The 22,094-nt window shown below is 40.6% G+C and overlaps 1 pseudogene; it reads right to left on the reverse strand.

Annotated features, from left to right (window-relative positions):
• Positions 1–313: 313 nt before the first annotated feature.
• Positions 314–20,190, reverse strand: LOC107538104 (casein kinase II subunit alpha-like; annotated as a pseudogene).
• Between the last annotated feature and the right edge of the window lie 1,904 nt (positions 20,191–22,094).

Genomic DNA, 22,094 nt, shown 5'->3' on the forward strand with positions numbered 1-22,094 from the left:
GTGAAATATTCTACGTGCAGGTGATTTTTCAGGGAATCCTGAGTTATGAAAAGTTCAAGTTTAAAAAATAGAGAGAATCGGGGAAAGGGGAACATCTGTAATATTTTCAACAGCAAAGGTAAATATAAAAAAAGAAAGAAAAGAAAATCAGCCTATTATAATTTTTTTATGACTGAACTACTATAAATCCACAAAGAACGGTTCAGACATGGTGCTTCTTAAGTATTTCACCCTTCCCCACTAGGCGCAAGCCACATCAAAGATAGAGTGGACTCCCTCACCTCTGCTCAGGCATCAGGAGACAGAAGGGCCATTAGTGCTGAGCTCCATGGACAGCCAGCACAGGCACCCCCAGGGGGTTTATAGCAGCAATCACTGGTGACCCTGCCAGACATCGGAGGGGTGAAGGCGTTGGCACTGAAGAAATCCCTGACATCACCCTGGCACTGCTGAGGCCTACTGCCTCCTGGCATGCTAGATGAGCCCACTCGAGCCTAGTCCTTCACAACAGTGTAGAAATAGGAGTGCTCCATGGCTTCTCTTGCCGTGAATGGTGGTCATATTGCAGCAGCTCGCCCAGGAAATCCAAGACCTCGGGGTGGACAAAGCATCCCCATCGCTTAGGGGAGTATCTGCCCAAGATATCACTGAAACGTGGATCCAATGTCAATGTTGTATTTGTCAATAGAGTCATATAAATCTTCTGTCCCCAGAACCTTGGCTATCCTCACCAAGCTGATCACTGTCATGTCCACGGAAAAATGGCTCCTTCCGGAAAATCATACTTGCCAGATTACAACCCAAGCTCCACATATTCGAACTATAATTATATATCTGATAGTCTACAAGCAGCTCAGAACCTTTTAAGTATCCAGAAGCAGCTCGGACATCATATTCTTGGCCAGGATGGTAAAGCTCAGCTAAACCCAGTCTATTAGCCCTAGCTTTCGGTGCTCACGATCAACCACGACATCACGGGGCTTCACCTCCGTGGGTGCAATCTCCGCGCTATGACAATAATCCAGGGCCTTCAGAATCTCATACGTGTAAAATTGAGTATCACAGTCTGTTAATGTCTGGTACAAATGCTTGAAGCCTGTTGTTTACACGTTCAAAAACCAAGGCGGGGGTTTGTGACACAGTCTTTTAAAGTACCTGACAGTGTGACAATGTTGGGATCACCTCCCAATTCTCCGAAAATCTTTATTTCACCCTGATTTTCTTCATCTTGACTGGTTTGAGGATTTTTAACAACTTTCTCATTATTTGTGATGTTAATGGCTTCAAATACTTCACTGCATCGACCCCGGCCTTATTTCCAAAGCAGCTGGCAGTCACCCTGATTTCCCCATCCCATCACCTGTGACTCGGGGTCCCCTGTCTCCTCCGGTCCCTGCGGATGAACGTCTGTGTCAACTCCCGCCGGCTTGGCACAGTCCCAGCAGGTCAGGCAGGGTGGCGACCAAAGCTGAACTTGATGTTTGGGGACCAGGCAGGCACCGCGTTCAGAGGGGTAAGATTTTGGTTCAGGCCTCTTCTCGTCTCTTCAAAGCGCGGGGGTGGCGCCGGCCGCAGGCGTGCTCTCCGGTTTCCTCACACAGACAATATGGCGGCGCGGGGGCGGGGACTGGCGGCGAGGCCGCTGCCGCCGCCGCACGGCTCCCGGAAGCGGAAACCCCCCGCTTTCAGAGAAGCCCCTCCCCGGAGGCATCGGAGAATCAGGGCTGCAGTCGTATTGTATTGAATATTTTAAAACAGCCACAAGAGTGGATGTTGAAAGTTCTCATCGCAAGAAAAAAATAGTTTGCAATGCATATATATATATGTACATATATATATGTACATATATATATGTATATATATATATATAGTGACTAATGTTAACTAGACTATTGTGATCATTTTGCAACATTTACAAATATTGAATCATTATGTTGTACCCAATGAAACTAATATAATGATATTTGTCAATTATAAGACAATTTAAAATTTTTTAATAAAATAAATACTAAAAATTTTTTTAAATAATAAAAAGAATCTGGGCTCTTGTGGTGCTCTGGCTTCTTAAAAGCTTCGTGATTTCAGAAAAGTCTTGAAACCTCTATGAACTCACCTGTGAAATGAGCTTGATTATAGCTCTCCTCCCTGCATCACAGTACTATCATCAGAATTGAGTGAGATAATGCTTTCCAAACTGTAAAGTGCTGTGCACATGGGAGGGTAGCATTTTTTATAATCCAAATAATCCTGGATGTCTCATGGGCAAATCCTAGGAGTGCCACATCCAGAGGAAAATCAATTCTGAAAAAGCTTAGGCGATTATGACACAAGGTCTAAAGGATTCTGTTTTCTTCCCATAGCCCCCAAACCTATTCGTCATCCCAGCTGCTCCAATCTGCTCTCTCTGTCCCCATCAACCTCCAGACCACCTCTTCCTGTCCCTCTCCAAAACTGTCTTTTCAAGCCTCATTTGGAAATCCAGTTTAGTTTCTCTTCCCATCACCCATTAACAAAACAAAGTACAGGATATGAACAAATTAACAAAAAGGTGCCATACCATATTTTTATATGTTATTTTTTGCCCCTCACAATTACTTTCAGCCTTAGAATGCAGTGATACGGTATATGATAAATTCTTAGTTTTATGTGAGAGGTATATCAAACGGGAGTAGGTTTAGAAGTCAGACATCTCGCATCAACAAATGCTCTCCCAAGTCCCTGTTGTTCTGTAGAAATTGAGGTAGTGGTAAGGGCCAGGGAAAGCCATGTCACCTTATAAAGGCTGTCATCCCTGGGGAGCACCATAGCTGACACTGTTTTATGTCACTCTCACGTGTATACTCCCACAATGATTTGCTTGTGTGAAGTTGCTTATCCAGCAACTCCCTGACCTTCCTTGATCACAGTATAGTGAGTATTCTATTCAGTGGCTCTGGACTAAAAAGAATAAGTGTTTGAGTATTATAACTACCATGTAAACACTGGAGGACCTTGGACAAGTCACTTATGTTCTGTGGGCTCCCATTTTCTTATCTATAAATAGAGATTACAAATATGCATACATCCCATTAGGATTAAATGACATGATGTACGTAAAGCGCACATGTGTTGGGCCTCGCACAGAGTGAGTACACAATAAATGACAAATATGATGGTCACAGATCCTCTGAGGTTCCACATAGATCTATATGGTGCCACAGAATGAAAACACTAGCTGCTGTATAACTTGCACAATGTCATCCCCAGTGATGTGGGAGATGACTACCCAGGGAACAACCAAATAGTTGATTCATTCTCCTAGCGTTCCACCTCAGCTGGCTGTTCAAGATGCTGGAAAACTGTTTCTGCTCCAGTGGAGACCATACAGTGTGTCTTCCTCTGGAGTCACTGTGGCAGGTGGCATTTGTCTTGTCTTCCACAAACTGTTGTTCTCTTCAAGGATCATTGCTTGTCTAAGCCACATATTAATTTCTTAATATTCTGGCATGGTCTCCCTCTGATTGTTACAGGCTTCCATGTAAGTAGATCACTCTGGGCCTATTAAACACTGTATTTGCTTAATGGCCAAACAGTCGCTCTATAAACATGCTGTGAAAAGGGATATTTTCAATGAGCTGTATTAGAGGTCAGTACATAGTCTCATGACTTTGTGAGGAGCCCATGACTCTCTCACCCATATCACTCATGTTCCAGGGAGGGTGGAAAGATGTCAGCACAGATAACCACAAAGGGATCCTTTTACCCAAATCACAACAACCCTTAGGTCTTTCAGAAACTAAGTTAACTTGAAAATTATCACTTCTTATTCTCCAAGAAAAAAATTATTCCCACTGTAGCTAGTATTGTAAAGTTTTCCATGAATCCAAAGACTGTTTTTATTTCAGGATCAATCAGATGGCATGTAAGAAAACAGCAGGAGTGAGTAGGGATTAATTTCAATATCTCACAGCCATTTATAGTGATTTTTCTCAAGTTTGTACAAAAGAAAAGATTTTCCAGCTGAGCTGAGACCAAAGGGGCATATTTAAAAGGATCTTAAGAATCCAGAGTCCATCTTGTTTGAATACCTTTAAGAATGTACAATATGATTCTTTAAACCATTTCAGGGAATTAATGTACAATTGCTACAGCTAACAAGTTATGCTTTTCTTCTCCCTCTCCTCCCTTTGCTGCAAGCTTCATGACCACTAGAAGGAAGTGGGTGGCCTATGCAACAGGGAGCAGCATAAACATGAAGCACTAGGTGTCATGGGGCAACCCTGCAACCTAAACTTTATGGAAAGCAGTTCTATTTTGAGAAGTTGGATGATCAGAGTTGAGAGTGCTGCCAAGATAACAATGAGAACAGTTTAAATTATTTCTCTTATTTTAACACCTGCTGCTAAAACATCAGAAAACCCCATAACCCATTGGTCAAGAAACAGTACCAACATCAAAGGATCACATGGGAAATGGAGATGAAGATATGATTAGTATAAATCCTTCAATTTCCCCAAACATTCAGTGATTCTGCCCTGTATAGAAGATACTGTATTAGGTACTTGGAGGCAGAAGGATACAAAGGTAAAGAAGGCTTTAAGACTGTGCCAGAGGAACTCGAGGGAGGGAAGACAGTAATTCAGTAGGGAAAAATTGAGACCCACATAGCAGACAAACAGGTTTGTTAATAGAGGTATAAGAAAGTCTTAGTGTACTAGCAGAAAACTTCATGAAAGGGATGAAATTAAAGTTGGATTTCAAAGAAAGATTTGGAAGAAAAAGAAAATGTCAGGGGTGATTCTGTAGTTTCTCTACTAGTTGCATGGGTAGATAGTGATGCCGTTAACCAGGAGAAAGCAGCATAAGGGAGCAAGTTTGAGAGGCAAATATGCTCAACCTGAAATGAATATGAGGTCCCTTGTTTCATCTATATTATGATATCCAAAGGATATTTGAAAATTCAGTTCTCAATCTTGAAAAACCCAGTTGATATTCTTTCTTGGGTGCTGTGTGTGTGTAAACACCAGTAAAAAAAAAAACAAAAAAAAACATACAGAATTATTGCCTGGGTCCACATCCCACATAACGCAGGTGACTTGTATACTTTTGCTTCTTGTATGTCAATCCTTGCATAGCCATAGTCTTTAGTCACTATCCTCTAATGCTATGATCGAACTTGAGGAGATCACACATAAAAGACCATGTCTGGCCCTGGCTGATTTGGCCAATGGTTAGAGTGTCGCATGCACTAAGGGTCACTCATTCGATTCCTGGTCAAGGGAACGTACCTTGGTTGCAGGTTCCATCCCCCGCCCCTATCAGGGCTCATGCTGGAGACAATCAATCAGTGTGTTTCTCTCACACTGATATTTCTCTCTCTCTCTCTCCCTTCCTCTTTCTCTCTCTCTCTTTCCCCACTTTCTCCCCCCTTCCACTCTCTCTGAAAATCAATGGAAAAAATATCCTCCAGTGAGGATTTAAAAAAAAAAAAAAGACCATGTCTGAATTTTCAGGGTTGTGACAGAAAAACTATTACAATAATTTTTATCTTGTATTGACTTCTCTAATAGGTCTGAAAAAGACTGAGACGGTAATCCCAACCCCTCTTCCTAAAAGACCAGCCTGCTCCGAATCTGTGTTCTAAGTTGCAGAGCAGGGAGCTTTCACCATGGTTTTAGAGAAGACAGTCACTGTGAAGGCTTCTGAGTAGCCTGTTCTTAATAAAAAATAAAAATAAATAAATGAAACACTCAACAGATGGGCAAGGGCTCAAATTTTACAGCACCAGCTTTGTGGAATAAAAGCAACAAAGGCCACCCTAGCGGGTTTGGCTCAGTGGTTAGAGCATCAGCCCACAGACTGAAGGGTCCCCGGTTTGATTCTAGCCAAGGGCACATGCCTGGGTCACAGGCTGAATCCCTGGCCCTCAGGGTGCATGCAAGAGGCAACCAATTGATGTGTCTCTCTCACATTGATGTTTTTTTCTCTCTCTCCCGCTTCCACTCTCTCTGAAAAGCAATGGAAAAAATATCCTCTAGTGAGAATTAAAAAACAAAAACAAAGGCCCTTTCCAGAACTGAAGACCCTCCAGGAACCACAGCAATTCCTGCAGGGCTTCTGTGAATCCAGTGAAAGATGGGAAGAGCTTCCAAGAAGACCCAGTCTTAGCAGGTGAGCATAAGAAGGAGATGTGAGCATATTCTGTACATTATGAATTGCTATTCAAATGGAAAGCATTATTACCACTCAAAGACTCAATGCCATCTCCCCATTAGAAACTGCTCTCAGGAAAGCTTATTTCACACATTCACACAAGGCAAACAGAAGCTAATGCATAGCCTCTCAAGTTCTGCATATTAAGGGAATTTCTGGCATGAATGAGCAGGTGAAAACGAGTGGATAAAGCATGTGTGTGCACATATGTGGGAATGTGTAAAGGACAGTTGGTGAATGCACCTTGATTGAGAGTACAACATGGCTACTAGTGAAGCTAATCATGGAGATGGAGGAGCCCCCAGGCAGGAAAATAGGCAGGGCCTGCTGTGCTCAAGCCCAAGTCACTATGCAGGCATTACTTTTCATTCCACAATGATAAAACACATATAAATAAATGTACTTTTAACAACAGCAACTACTATATCGTATGTATGTTTATATGTATATATAATATGTTTATATATTATATAAATTATATATATATTTATATTTTGTTTCAAGTCTTCTGATAAGAGTCCTGAAATTCTTGTTCTAAATCCACTTGTCATTCAATTGTGAGTGGGCAAGCGGTGGGTGTGGGGGATAAACATGTAAGTGTGTGTGTGTGTGTGTGTGTGTGTGTGTGTAAAAGAGATTGAGATTTGTGTTCTATATTTCCTTAATGGCTGGTATGTCTCACATTCTTCATTTTGCCTTGTGGGAACTATGTGCTTTCTAGGTGGTACTTCCAATTTTGAAGTCCTTATTTTCTGGTCGTACTTTCATAGGGAGATTGATGCAGAGAGTCCTTCTCTACTTATGGGCTTCCTACGATGCACATAGGATCCTAAAGGCAAGGTGAGGAATATGAAACTCACTCTCTCTCTCTCTCTCTCTCTCTCTCTCTCTCTCTCTCTCTCTCTCTCTCACACACACACACACACACACACACACACACACACACACACAGAGTCATTCTCCCGTCCCACCCCCTGCCCACTTACAATCAAATGGCAGTGGATTAGGACAAGAATTCCAGGACCCTTATCAGAAGACCTGAAACAGAATGGAAAAAGTAGGCCGCCCCACTGCTTCCAGCATTCCCCAGAGGACTCCGTGCTTCTGAGTGTCTGCTTCTATTTCTGACTCTTCCTTCAGGAGGCCCCTCAGGGCTTGGCTTCTCTGTTCCAAGAGTACACAACCCAGGGTGTTCTGGCAACTTGCTCCAGTTTCTTTATTAGACTCAGCATTTGTGTATTGATGGGCTTTCTCCCAAATCTGTTTTCTATCATTAAGAGGTCTGATACTGGCAGCCAGAAAAACCTGCCACCCTGTTTCTCTCTTCCTGCCAAAGCCCATCCATTCAATAGTCACAATAAATTATTACAAAACTTACAAACTTTAGAATGAATTATGCATCCATATAAAGAAAAAGTCATTAACCTTTCACACTCACCTTATCTTGAATTTGAGAAGGCTCTTACAGAGTTCAGGGGCTTACAATGAAGCCAAACAGTTGTTGCTGTCCCTCTGAAGAAGGACAGACATCCCACTTTAAGAACAAAATAGGAGACACCCCTTGGCTTATGAGGGATTATTTACCTTCATGCAGGGAACATCTGATCTCATATGTTAATCTGCACTTAAGGCTTTTTTCAAATTTAATTTTATACTAATCAACCGGCTTGTCAGCCAATAAACTGTGTGGGGACAGGGAGGTGGGGGATTGCTAACTTAGCTTAGAGTTGTGAGGCTGAACAAGCAAAATAGCTGATGGAGCAGACCCTGGCTGAAAAAAAAGGTAGCGCTAGGCAGGAGGAAAGGGGAAAGCCTGTGGGTAAGACCTGAAACCCTCCTTCCAACTGTCCAGGGAAACAGCCACACCTGGATTCTCGGGCAGCTTTCAAGGGGCAAATTTAAACATTCACCAAATAAAGGTTCTTGGAGAAAGACTTCAAGATCATAGAGAGTCAAAAAGACAGAGCAATCTATCCTTCCTTCCTTCTTTCCTCCCTCCCTTCTTCCCATTTTTTTAAACTTAGTACTTGCATATCCCTGGTTCCATAAAGGTTCTTAGGGGAAAACAAACCCACTTGGCACATACATTAGAACCACTAAAATAATGATAAAAAGAACAAGAGATGTGGAATAATGAGAGAATATGGGGAGGAGCAATCACTGTAGCAGAAAATCTAGGCTAAGTACATTTATCACAACTAACCTATAATCTAGCTTTGAACTATTCTACAGACATAATGAGTTACAGAATGCTTATTAACTAATAACAATAAAGCATAACCTGCATCACAGGAAACAAAAGTTTAATGTTGAGAAAAAAGTTAAATGGAGACTTACTGTATTCAAATTGAGACTAACAGTTATTGAACATGACTATATGCCAGACATCCCCTCACTTAATGCTCACAGCAAACCTACAATATGGTCATTATTATGTCCATTTTACAGATGAAGAAACAGACTCCAAGAAGTACAGTGACCCGGACATTAAGCAGCTTCACGGACAGCTTATTCAATGACAACTTGATCATGCCACAAAATTGTTCTTTATTTGATCAAAGACCTGAAAGAAGCAAAGTCGCCAATAATGCCATGCTCTTCAAGAAGCAGCCAATGTCACAAATGAGTAGAAAATTTTCCAGTTGAGAAAGGATGAGCTGAGCTGGAATCAGGGAACTATTTAGGCTTTGTCCATGAGTCTGACATATCACAGAACCAACTTCAGAGTCGCACTTTGCTATTTTTGCTGTTGCTTAATCTTACATCCAGGAGCAAAATCTATGAGGCTAGGGCAGGAAGCAAAGTCTGTGAACGGTCTGGGATCCTGTCCTAAATTTTGCTTTTCAAAGGCATGGAGGACAACTGTCAAGTTTCAATCTGCCATGTGCCAGGCTCCCTGGGACTTCTAGTAAAAATGAAACAATGATTTCTCAGGCTTCTGAAGGTAGTTGAGAGTGGGGAGCTAGGTGGCACCTGATCAGATCTGGTGGGTCAGCTATTTTGTTGCCATATGTCTGTTTCGCATGAGAGTTCATTTGATCCTCATGCCAATTCTGGGATATATATAATATGATGGTTTTCAATCCCATCTTGTAGATTATGAAACAGAGGGATTGAAATTTTGCAGATGAATTGGTAAAATCGTGACAAAACCTGGATCTCTTTGTGTTAAGGCCTGTGCTTTTTGCCCTACACCCCACTTTCCCTCCCAGTAAGAAACACCCTCTTGGATGATGCAGAACAGCATCCTATTTAAATTGATTATGTGTCTGAAGAGCTACATGCCTGCCTGATAATAATTTGCCTTCTCTTCCATCTTCCCTGTGCAATAACTTATGGGCCTCAGAAAGCTGACGTACATAACTGAGCAACTAAAGATCCTGCAATAAATTTTACACTTGTGCCATGCTTCCTGCATTCCTGCTATTGTCTGGTTCTGATTTTCCACATCCTGTTCCAAAACTGGGACTCATTCAAAACCAGGCACCTTTTCTGTAGGTTCCACCCAGCTCCCCTCTCTTAACCACCTTCAGGGACCTGAGAAATCATTGTTCCATTATTGCTGGAAGTCCCATGGAGCTTAGGACACACTGAAACTTGACAGCTTCCCCCTGCCCCACCCCACCCCTCTGAAAGGCAAAATTTAGGACAGGATTCCAGAGTTTATAGACTTTGCTTCCTCCCTAGCTTCATAGATTCTGCTCCCGGATATAAGATTAAGCAATGGCTGAAATTCCAGAGTTCTGAAAAATATACTGTCAGCTGAGATGACAGAAAACAGATGCGTGGAGCTTAGTTTCTTATGGTGTCTGGTGGAAAAGCTAAAGATTTTAACAAGGGACGGGAGTGGGGAATAGGCGTGGGAGAAATAGAGGTAATGGCCATGAACTAGCTCCCTTAAAATCTTGGTTTGGAAGCAATAGTTAGAGAATCATGGTGATATCATATTCCTCTGTCCTGCTGAAGAACAGTAAAAGTTAAGTCTAAGAAAAAAGGTATACAGAATATTATTTTTCACTGGCACCAGGCAGACTGCACTGTTGTACTTATAACTGGCTTGAAATTGAGAAAAATTTACCCTGTTGTGACTACTCTAACAGATGTGAGGGAATTTGGGTTCAAGGGCTAAAGTTTTCTTTCTAATAGGGTAATGGAAGAAGTGTAATATTCATTTTTAAAACACAAATTCACCTAGGCCTTATCCATCCAAGAGTATTATAACAGTTATAGTGACAATGACAACTAGGTGTCATGGGCTCCTACAGGACCAGAGTCCTCCATGAAATAATTCGTTATTATCTCATCTATTTCTGGGAGTCTCCAGGAAAGGTGATACATGCGTTCACAATTCAGTCCACTCCCACCACCTCTATTACCTCAGCCACCACACCAGAGCCCTCAAGGTGCCAAACCTGAAGGAACAAATGACTCTTACCCTTCTGCTATGGGAGACCCACTCAGAGGAGCCAGAAAGCTACATTGCTTCTGCCCTTCTGCTTTCTGTGTGGGTTTTTTTAAGTGGAATAGTTTTGTCATGTTTTACCCACATCCCTTTATCTCCACAGAACCAGAAATTAATTCCTGATATCAGGCCAGAAAGAGAGAGATTTGAGTGGCAGCCTTCAGACTATACCCAGAATGCCCCTTTTCTCTGACAAACAATACTTGGTTACAACAAAACCAAATTCAACATAACAGTGCCCTTTTCCCAGGAGGTTCCCCAGTACCTTAGGAAGACAGACTTCTAGCAAAAGCACTGCAACTCATGAGACATTTATTCATTTAACAAATGCTTACTGAGTGCCTACTATGCACCAAAAAATAACTGAATTTCAATGTTCTAAGGCAAGGGTGGGGAATATCTGGCCCACAGGCTGTACACAGCCTGTGAAATCATTTGGTCTGGCCCTGCCAAGACCTCACCAAAGAGAACCAGTTCCAGCCATCACATTAGGAGTGAGTTAATTAAATGTTTGACCAAATATAGCAGGATAATTTTTAAGTTGATAATTTTGTATGGCCCTCAAATGATGTTATAAATATCCAAATAGCCTTTGGTAGAAAAAAGTTTCCCCACCCCTGTCCTAGGGCATCAGTTCTCTTTAGACCCTATATAAGTCCTAGGCATATTCTCTCCTTCCAAAACGTGAGAGCCTGCCAGCAGTCACTGATAACAACAAAGATGTAGTATTTCCAACTGTATCACCCATCTGAATGCATGGAATATTAATCATGCCACACTCAAACATCTCTTTTCTAAAGAAGTACTCACTCAGAAGCCCACAGACATAGCTACACTTAGAAAGCTGCTATTGGCTTTTGGGGAAATAAAACAAATCTGCCAATAAAAGACTCCTCCATATCAATAAAGAGTAGGCATTATTAGTAAAGTACACACGTAAGATTGCACCAAAGTGACCACAAAGTCTGGATAGCACTTTGCACAAATTTATACAGTGACGTGGAAGAAATAACAATGACAATTTCTCTTATCTTCTTGAGAGACAAATGGATGTACCTTGAAATTGTCTCCTCTATACATCAGGAGGGAGTAATTTCTGAGATACATACATATTTACAGTTCCAAGAGTTAAAAGGCCCATGAATTTGCATTGTAAAGTCAAAATGCTGGGCCTCTTATTGAGTGAATTATATTTTTCAAGGAGGCACCCTAAAAAAGGGAGGGTGCCTCCCTTTTTCCTATCTCCTCAAAAGAAAATTTTATCATTTTACCCTTACAAGGCTTGAGGGTATAGGTTATAAAAAGGACCTACATTACCGAGTTGGAAATCACTGGATTTGTATGGTTACTGGTGTAGTTCTTTTCAGGATATTTTACACAGGATGTCTGTAGACATACTCACAGATATTTCAGTTCCCACTGAAGAGCACATTTGCATTCAACATTCATTTCATCTGCAAGTTACTCATCATCATCAAACAAAAAGCAAACCCTCAATGGGAAGTGATGGCTGGAGAAAGAATTAGAGGATATGGGCCTCAACAAGATGGCTTAGAAAAATAACAAATATAAATTTTGTTGGTTTCGTAAGCTTATCAAGAATCAATACTCTATTCAGTATGTGTGTGTGTGTGTGTGTGTGTCACATGCCACATGCATATATCTCAAATAAATTTATACTCTTCCAACTAACATTTTCTGGTAGCCTAATTTGTTGAGGTAATAGTTAATGTTTTGGTTTCTCATTTTGTTTTTACGTTTCTGTTATGCAATGAAAAGGAGTAAGAGTTATATGTAATTGTCTCGATACTGTCCTCTGGTCGCCTTTTCCCCTATTTTAATATATTCATAAAACCCAGAGCAGAATCTGCTTGCAAACAACTTCTTTTTCAAATTTTTGTAGAACCTGAGAGGATCTCCACCTCCATAGCTGCTTGTACCAGCCAGAAAGTTCTCAGTACAATCATGGGCACGGTGTGGAGGGATAGCAGCTTTATAACTCTGAAGAATAGCTCAGATGCTGCCTTTTGAGGGAGGAGCTGGGCCCCTGTTAAAGCCAAATTTCCCATGATGCACCCTGAATTAGCACTGGAACCAGAAGCAAGGCCAAGTCACAACATCTGCAAAAATTCGTCAGTGGAGATTATTCAGTTTTGTTTTGACTTTTTGTTTTTGGCTATCACTGGAAATAACACTTCAGTACATTTCAATCCTCATTTTGACTCTTCCATTAAAATTTAGCCTGACAGGAAGTCCACCCTGGTCTCCACAGGAGTGAATAGGCACCTCAGCTCAGACACTCCACGAATTGGACCATCTCAGCACCTTCCGACTTATGTTTTCTTTGCTTTCAAAAGGCAAGCCCTTCAGTTCCAGCTGCAAGAATTATCAGCTAAAGACCAGCTGTGCTGGCTGATGAGCATGGCTCTGCTGGGTCCCCTCTCACCTCAGAAAATGCTGGCTGAGCCAACAGTTACCTGGTGAGTTTTCCGCCTGTGTTAAAAGAGAAGCCAAAGGGAGGGCTTCTATATCAAAAACACTTGTTGAAATATTTTTTAAAACAAAACTTTCAAGCATCGAATTATTTTAGCAAATAAATTCTAATATCTAGCAAAACCTTTCCTTCCTTTTCTTTTAGCACAACTCCTTCCTAGAAATCAGAGCAGAAGGATTTGCAGCAGGCAGGCCACACCAGGGTCGTTTCTAAGCATTAGCTTTTGCCTAATGATAGGCATATTGTATGTGGGAGCTCAAAATAGAGAACTCTCTAATGGAAATTGTGCAAATTCAAATTCATCCCTAAAAAGAATTTTCTGAACAACTCATCTGAATCAGCCAATGATCATTTAAAATTTTCTAACATTTACTTTTCTGTTCAAAGAGGACATGATTGTGAGAATTTCTGGGTCCTGGGGATTATGGAAGGCAATTTTTTTCATATTTAATATTTTCATGAAAACAATGCATGCAATTTTTGTAGGGAGTGTTTTCTTTTAATTTTGGGTGTTAGGGGGTATTTTATTTATTTATTTATTTATTTATTTATTTATTTATTTATTTATTTATTTTTATTTTACGTGTGGCTAGCTTTCCCAAAGCTCACTGCCTTTAGCTGTCTTTTGGTCTGAGAGAGGTCTCAGGAGTCACCTGAGCCAGCCAGATTTTTTATGCAACTAGTGGGGGTGCACACATTAACTTTATTGCCTTGTCTGATTGTAATTTATGAGAGACTTCAAATTTGTTGAATCAGATACCCAGGGGCAACTAAGAAAGGAAGAGGCTCACTGGGTTTATAGCACTTGCTGAGAAAGGGGCAGAATGACTGAGCGCAGCCAGGATACAGCAAGGGCGACACTTTTATATGGGGTTCGGCAATTTAATTTATCTTTGTGTTTTATGAATCGCAAGCAGAGATGTATTTGCAGAGAAATACATGGGCATTTTTGAAAACGATTAATTAAGCGTGCAATTTATATGAAAACAATTTACTGCAGGACATTATCAGGGCACCCAAAATGTGCATGCAATTTCCTTGCCTTCTAATTTGTGGACATAATTTATTTTGATTGTGCAATTAGGAAAGGAGACCTTTATTAATTTCGGTGCAAGTCTAAAGAACCGAGACAAATTTAGCAGTGAAAGAGCCTGCCTTAATGAAAAAGAGGAAGGCGTGGCCTTGGACTCTTGCCTTGTGGATAAGCTCTCTGTCTGAATCTGAAGCCATAGAATTATATCTATTTCTACTACAGACTTTCTTCAACAGGGCATTTAACCACTCTGAGCTTCAGCTTTTTCTTCTATAAAATGGAACTCTAAAATAGCCTCCTCCTGGATTGGGCGTTTAAGGACAGATTTGGAGGGCCTGTTGAGGTTGTTTGCCCTTGGTAATGGCAGACTCTCCCATGCCTGGCCTCTCTGTGCAGCCTCACCCCCACGTCCCAGACCTCCCCTTCAAGGTGAATGCAGTTTCATGGCCTACAGCAGATTCACCCCAGTGCCCTCATCAACTGACTCACTTGAGGCCCACAGGGGCCAAGAATGAAGGCAAAGAACAGCCTGAAACAGATTGTTTTATGAGAATCAAACTACCAGTGTGGAAATGGCACCTATGACCTCATGAGCCCAATACCACAACACATCAATAAATAAGTTCAAATCATCAAAATTCCTAGCTACTTTCAAATCATGAAGCCCCAAAGGAGTAGGTTTTTTTTAGGAGTAGGGGAAAACTATCACATCATCAACAGAAAAGTCTTTTGGAGGCCTGCCAGTGGCATGAAGAAAGCCCCCACTGGCCTCTAGTCGCACTCTTTCCTCCCACCCTTATTGAACACAGAAGAGGGGAAAGGCATGAAAGAAATAAACATGCTCTAGATACCATGCTAGACTCCCTTGCTATATTATGTCACACCAGGGCCATAACGGCCCCATAAAAAGGTATGTTTATTCAAATTTTTTTTAATATGAGACTTTCATATTTCAAATTTTTTGCAAATGAGACTCATAAAAGTTAAGTGGGGCTCAGGAAGGCTGGGTGAAATCCAGTTCCAATTGATTACAGAGTCCATGTTCTTTCCACGGGACCACTGTGTGCTCCCCTAGGAATGCAGAGAGGTGGGGCCGTGGGATCTTTCCCTCTTGTGAGTCTTCCTTTTGGCAGCTGAGCCTTAAAAAAGACATTTTAGCCACTCTCTGAATTTCAAGTGGCACTTAGCCTATGTGTGCTGAAAATTACCACTTTCACTGTTTTGTGTTAGTCTTCAACCTTTCCTTGGTTTTGGATAAAATACCACCTTCAATTTCAATAGCACTTGAGTATCTCTTAAGTACATTTGCAATAGTTGTTTATGTACATAACCTGGACTTTACCAGAGTAGGCTCACAACATAACATTACACTTTTGCTTCATACACAAATTACAGTGCCACTGAATCCCCACATATGCAGATTAGCAGAAGTCTAAGCTTTCTATTGTCACATGAAGAAGCTCTCTCCTTGTTATGATCAAAACCAAGTATCCTTAGTCCTCAGACTCAGTCTCAACTCTCTTGCTTTAAGGGTAAAGGTGATGGTCTAGGCAGGCCAAAGAAGTGTCTTCCTCACCACCAATGTTGACACTAGTGCCAAATCAGAAAGGGGCCACTGGAAAACAAAAGCTTTATTCATTGGAACAGGCACTAGAAAATCTGGGAATTGGAAGTAATGCCCATTTGCTTTGACTGTTGCTGTGGTTACTGGGATACTGTGTCATCACCCAACCAATGTGGTTCCCAAAGCTGATGGCCCCAATGTCATCCCCTGTAGTGGCTCCTAGAACCCCACCATCAGGTTCCACCATGATTGTCCCTACCCAAACCCAACCTGGAGTTCCAATTATTACATTCCTAACTTTTGAACTCATCCATTTTTCCCCTAACATGGACCACATCCTGGAGCAGTTTCTAGCATCAGCCAGAGACTGTACGCAGGCACCTGCCAATATTCTTGGCCCTAGTGCTCTCTTGGGATCATTCATTTATACCCCTCCCTCCAGTGATTTCCTCTTAGAGCTCCTGACTACCTTTCTGGAGCTCTTACCAAGCTGGGCTTTGCCCCAGTCCATCAGAACTTCAAAGACTCCTTGGGCACCTTCTAGATATGTGTAAAGACATAAGAGTAGAATGGAGTTTTGCCAGATAGCTAAATACCTTAAAGAGGTCACTTGGTGGTCCTTCCCAGAATCAAGTGAGTCTGCCCAAGAATAAATAAATTTTCTCTCCTAGAGAAATAAAACTGCTTACAATTCTAAAAGAACAGTTATTAAAAAGTCTATAAATAGAGCTAAAGTTCTGTTTGCCTGGGCACTCTATAAATAAGCCTTTTTCCTCTGTCTAGGGTTATGTAAAGCACACATTCATTAGTGTATGAGAAAGGTGCATGCATAGTTCTCTTGAGGTGTGTGGTATAATACAAATGATGATTATTTCCATGACAGGAATGATATTGCACACTATTTGTTGACTACCTACATTGACACTGTGCTAGATGCTCAATTTATGGTATATTATTTAATCATCACGATAACCTTACAAGGTAGATACGACCATCATTCTTGTATTACAGATGAGAAAATTTGAGCTCAAGGAGGTTAAGTAGCAAACTAATAAATGGCAGGGCTAGGATCTAATCCCACATGTATCAGACCCAAAAGTCTGTTTTCTTAACCATTTGTGAATTTTGAGTTAGGAACAACCAATTTGGATAAAACCTCCACTGCACCCTTAGATTTAACAATTACTAGCTGAATGACCTTTGGCAAAATGCACTTTCATGGATCATCAATTTCCTTAGATGTAAATGGAAATAATGACCACCTTCCAGGGTTTGTGAGGAAAAAAAAGTTCAATAATGTGAAAAGAACTTCATAAATCATAAAATATGTGAAGCATGAGTTATATTTTCAATTTGTTTCTTAGAAACCTGGGAAGCAACGTGATGAAACTAGAGCCTGGAAATCTTGATGACAGCGGCCATTACTTTGATTACAGGATTGCCTTCACGCCCTGACAGCGTGGTGATATAGGAATAAGATGCCCCTAACATACCTAAGACATTACAGTGGACATCTGTCACTTGTAGCTGCCAAAATCTTTTAATAATTTTCCACACTGTGAATTCACCTCAACATAGAATCAAATACCAAACAAAAAGACAAATAAAAACTCTATGTCCTAATCTCCTTTGCTCTAAGTTTGAGAACAAACTTGTGGATTAGGTCCCACCACTCAGGATCACCCATGAGACCGATCTGGCACACATATGCCAGGACTGGTGGAGTTCCTAGTCAAGGCTGGTAGTTTTCCACACTTTCTCTCATCTATATGATCATCCTGAAAGATAAATAATATTACTACCATTCCACAGCTGAGACATCTGAAGTTCAGAAAGGTTAAGTGAATCACATTTGGACATATAGCCAATTAGTGCAGAAGCCAGTATTAATAAAATAAAATAAAAAACCCTCTGTTTCCAAAGCCCACCACTTTCCCCTTGTAACAACACTCTGAAATGGAGTATGTACTTGGACTTAAGGATTTCCAGGCTCCTAAAGGTCAGCCTTCCCACAAATAAAAAGAAATCACCTACTTTAAAAATTTCCCATTGTTGTATAACTCCCCACCACCACCACCACCAAAAAACCCCCACAAAAAACAGCTCTAGTTATATTTTGGTATTAATGTAAGATATTTTTCATGAGCATGTTTATTTAATCTCAAAGAATAAAGATTGATTTTCCCTTTACTCATTCTAGTGGTTTTATGTATTTAAATTGCAAACCATCCTAAGAGGCAGCTCTAAGTAATAAAAGGTAAATGGCATCTATTTAAAAACCAAAGCATTCATATTTCAATGAATTGTCATCTTCGTTATTAAACAACATATTTAATTTTGAGGAAAATGACACTGAAAAGTCACAGTGAGTTTACCACCATCTAATTGCCAGGAAAAAATTTAAATGCAGGTCTATTATGTGAAATGAGTGGCTAGTAGGAGACCCTGCCAGAGGCCCAGGAAGATGCCTCCGCTCTCTTCTGGTGGCAGCAATGGCTCCAGTGATAGTTTCAGATCCCTGAACTAGGTGTTTCCTTCCACTTTTATTGCCTTCATTCTGCAAGAAGAAAATAACACAAGAAATTTTTGCCCAGGTCAAGTAAGATGTCTTAGGGAAATAAAACCAATCATTCCACAAGCACAAGCATTTTGACAGGAGTCCTCAAAGTAGGTCAGCCGTTTCTTACAGTCCAAGTATCTGGAAATTTAGAAATATCCATATAAAAGACAGGGCCATAAAATGTGTTGTGTTGCATTAAAATACTGCATTCACTTGATTCTGAGATAGCATTATCAGATGTGCCACTGATTAACAGCTTCTCAGAGAAAAAGAAACAATATTTCAAATGAACATGTTCTTGTAAGATGGATGCAGATTTCCTGAAGATAAATCAGTAAAGAAAGAAAAGAAAAAAAGAAAAACACACAACTCTCTCAGATACAATCCAAATAACACTTACTGAGAAAGGCTGAAACACTGTTAGTCTGTCATTTTCTATTTATTCTTTTCTGTTAATTAAGACTCTTTAGGTTACAAGTAGCTAATTCAAGCATTAAACCAAAGGGGGATTTTATTATAGGATATGCAGAGGTGTCTCATTAAATCCAAAAGCAAAAACATAGCCAGATCTCAATAAAAGACAGAAGGTGGTCACTGGAAAAGTGGAGAACCTTAAGAAGTATCCTCTCTGCATTTCTTGTCTCCCCCCCAATAGATTTTTTATTCTTGTTTTTCTTTGTAAACAGTCTTCTTTCTTTCTCATCCATATGGCAGTATTTAACCAGACCATAGACTTTACTTCTCTAGGTTCTAATTCTCCCGTTCCCAGGAAAGAGGTTCCGATTGTCTGATTTGAGTCACGTGTCCCCTGTCTTGGAGGGGAAGGTGAGCCATGTATAAAGATGCGGTGTCAGGAACCCACCCGTGAAGCAAAAGGGACGTGATTCTCAGCAAGGGGAGAGAGGCTCACAGGCTGGGCAGCCTGCTCCTCCAGCCCATCTCCCAACCCCCCAACACTAAGTTCGGAGCTGCTTTCTCTACCCAGCAGTTCGCACATCCCAGATGCACAGCCTGGGACACAGCAAATGAATATATGTTTACGTGACCTCCTGAGGAGGGCCGGCTGCTCAAAGTGGCAGTAAGTCTCAGACATCGAATTTGCATATCCTATCATCCCTCCAAGCACATATCCTTCGAGTGAACATTGGCATTTGTAAGACCAACCTCCATACAGTTTTGCTATTTCAATTACTTGTAAACTGAACAAAAGCAGCTTTGGTTTTATTGACTAAAAAATTCTGAAATTTTGCCAATGAAGACTGGAACACCTGAATATAATGTGAATGTGAAATTACAACTTCAAAAGCCTGTAGTGGGCACTTTGCCCCAGAATCAGCAATACACCTGCACTGGAGATTCATCATCTGGGCCTGACACCTGTGCCATGTGATGAGAAACTCCATTTGGGATTCTCACTTTTATAATCTTACCCATAAAGACTAAAAAATAAAACTGTGACAGATATAGGACTTACGAAGATTGGCCATCTACAACAGTCAGGGTAAAAATTACATAATTTAATGCCTGGCATAGTTTGACATGTAAATTTTTTTCTTTTATTTTTTGTGGAAATTTGTGTTTTCCGATATGTTTGGTTACTTCTATAATCCTGGACATTTTTTCTTTCTTTTTTTTTTTGTTTTGGTTTGGCTAGGATTTTTAGAATATCTGTAGGGATACTACTGATGTTGAAATCAGGTTAGGAAGAAATCAGAATGTACTCATTTGTCTGGAAAGAACCCTTCTCACTGACCTGGCCCCACATGCATGGTCTCCCCCAAAAGCAAGGACTAGAAGGGAGCCGCTGGTGCCTTCTGCCTCTTACCTTCTCTTTTGCTCCAGAAGAGTCCCTCAGTTGAAGGACTTTGCCCTGTTCTTGGACCATTATGCCCTGCCTTAGGAAAGGAATCAGGGGCTTCTTTGAGTCGCATGCAATTCTAATTCCTGTGACAGAAAACCTGAAAATCCTTGATATTGATGTCTGCCCTTCGAAGAGAGGTCCTTCTATGAAAATCGGTGGCTATATTAACAACTGCGTGAGGGGAAGAGCAAGAAGAGAGCCTGTAATATGGAAACAGTCTGTTACTAAAATAACCAAAATGGAAGCAGGAAAAACATGGAAGAAGAATGAACAGTAGAGGTCTGACCATGAGACTATATGTATACAGCACATCTTGGTCCTGTGAAAAAGAGCTGAAGCCAGACTTTTATACCACCTCAGTGACAGCTGGTACCCTTCTTGTGGCCAACAGGTGCACCTGCGCAGCTAATTCCACGAGCTGAGGGGAGTGTGTCACCAGCTGACTAATTCAAAAGTGGCCTCACAGGGTAGTATCGCCTTAGAAAAATTTTTTAACATCCATTGCTCAGAGCTGGACTCATACTGACTAAACTCTAAATCTAATATTTGAAACCAGAATACTAATTGATTTATTTACAGTAAAATAAAATGCCAAAAGGCCCATGTGCTCAGCCACCTGGTCCAGGCATTCTCCTTCAATAGGTGCTTTAACCACTTGGGGAAACAAACTATAACAACAAAGTAACTTGGATAATTAATAGCATTAGGTTGAAGTTACATAACATATTAATCTTTACACTAGGAAAGTACTTAGACCAGATACATCAAATTCTTGGGAAGCTTCTCTCTCTCTCTTTATCCCTTCCCTTCCTTCCCCACCCCTCTCTTCTCCTCCCAAATGGTTTTAATTATATTCATACCTTGACATAGACTTCCTTTCCATGTTGATAGTTTCAGTAAGTTTTCTTGCTGGTCTTATGGACAAGCAAGACATTCTCATATAGAAAATTCATTACATGCTCATTTTAAATGTTTAACTCTCAGACAGCAATCTTATTTCTTTTGTTTCCAGATTCTTGGAAGATATTATAGCTACAGGAACTTAAAATGCTATCCATTTGTGCTACTTGGGCATTTAAGGCACTTGGTCTTTCACCTTTCAGGCTTCCTATGCTTGATGCTCTGCAGCCAAGAGTCAAAGAAAATTAACACCACCCACCTGTCCCAAGCCCTTGAGATATAATATGCTGATGACATTACATGCTTATGTGTGGATCCTTCAGTTTTCCCTGAAATTCACTAGGGGTTGGTGGAATGACCAACATAGGATGATCAAATGGGCTTTTATATAAAAGGCATCTGCCATAGTAGAGACATGAATAAATCCTGTAATGGAAATGTATGGATGAGAATTGGGTATACCAATAATTGGCAAGGGCAAGACTCAGAGCTTTAAAGGGATTTAAAAGGATGAGAGAGCAGCAATCCAGTCTCAACATTCATGCTTTCTGTTCTCAAACCAGTCTATATTTGGATGGACAGACAGACAGACAGATGATAGATAGATAGATGATAGATAGATAGATGATAGATAGATAGATGATAGATAGATGATAGATAGATAGATAGATAGATAGATAGATAGATAGATAGATAGATAGATAGATAGATAGATAGATAGATAGATAGATAGATAGAGATAGATGATAGATAGATAGATAGATGATAGATAGATGATAGATAGATAGATAGATAGATAGATAGATGATAGATAGATAGATAGATAGATAGATAGATAGATAGATAGATAGATAGATAGATAGATAGATAGATGATGGATGGGTAGGTAATATAGATATAGCTAGACACAGATATATGTAATCCTAATATATTTCCATGCCAAACTTGGACATTCATATCTCATGTGACAAATGACTTCTCCAAGTCACCTCTCAGCCAATGTTTTATTTCAGCAGCCTCACTGCATT

The sequence above is a fragment of the Miniopterus natalensis genome, chromosome 12 (assembly GCF_054644295.1).
Source record: "Miniopterus natalensis isolate mMinNat1 chromosome 12, mMinNat1.hap1, whole genome shotgun sequence".
NCBI lineage: Eukaryota > Metazoa > Chordata > Mammalia > Chiroptera > Miniopteridae > Miniopterus > Miniopterus natalensis.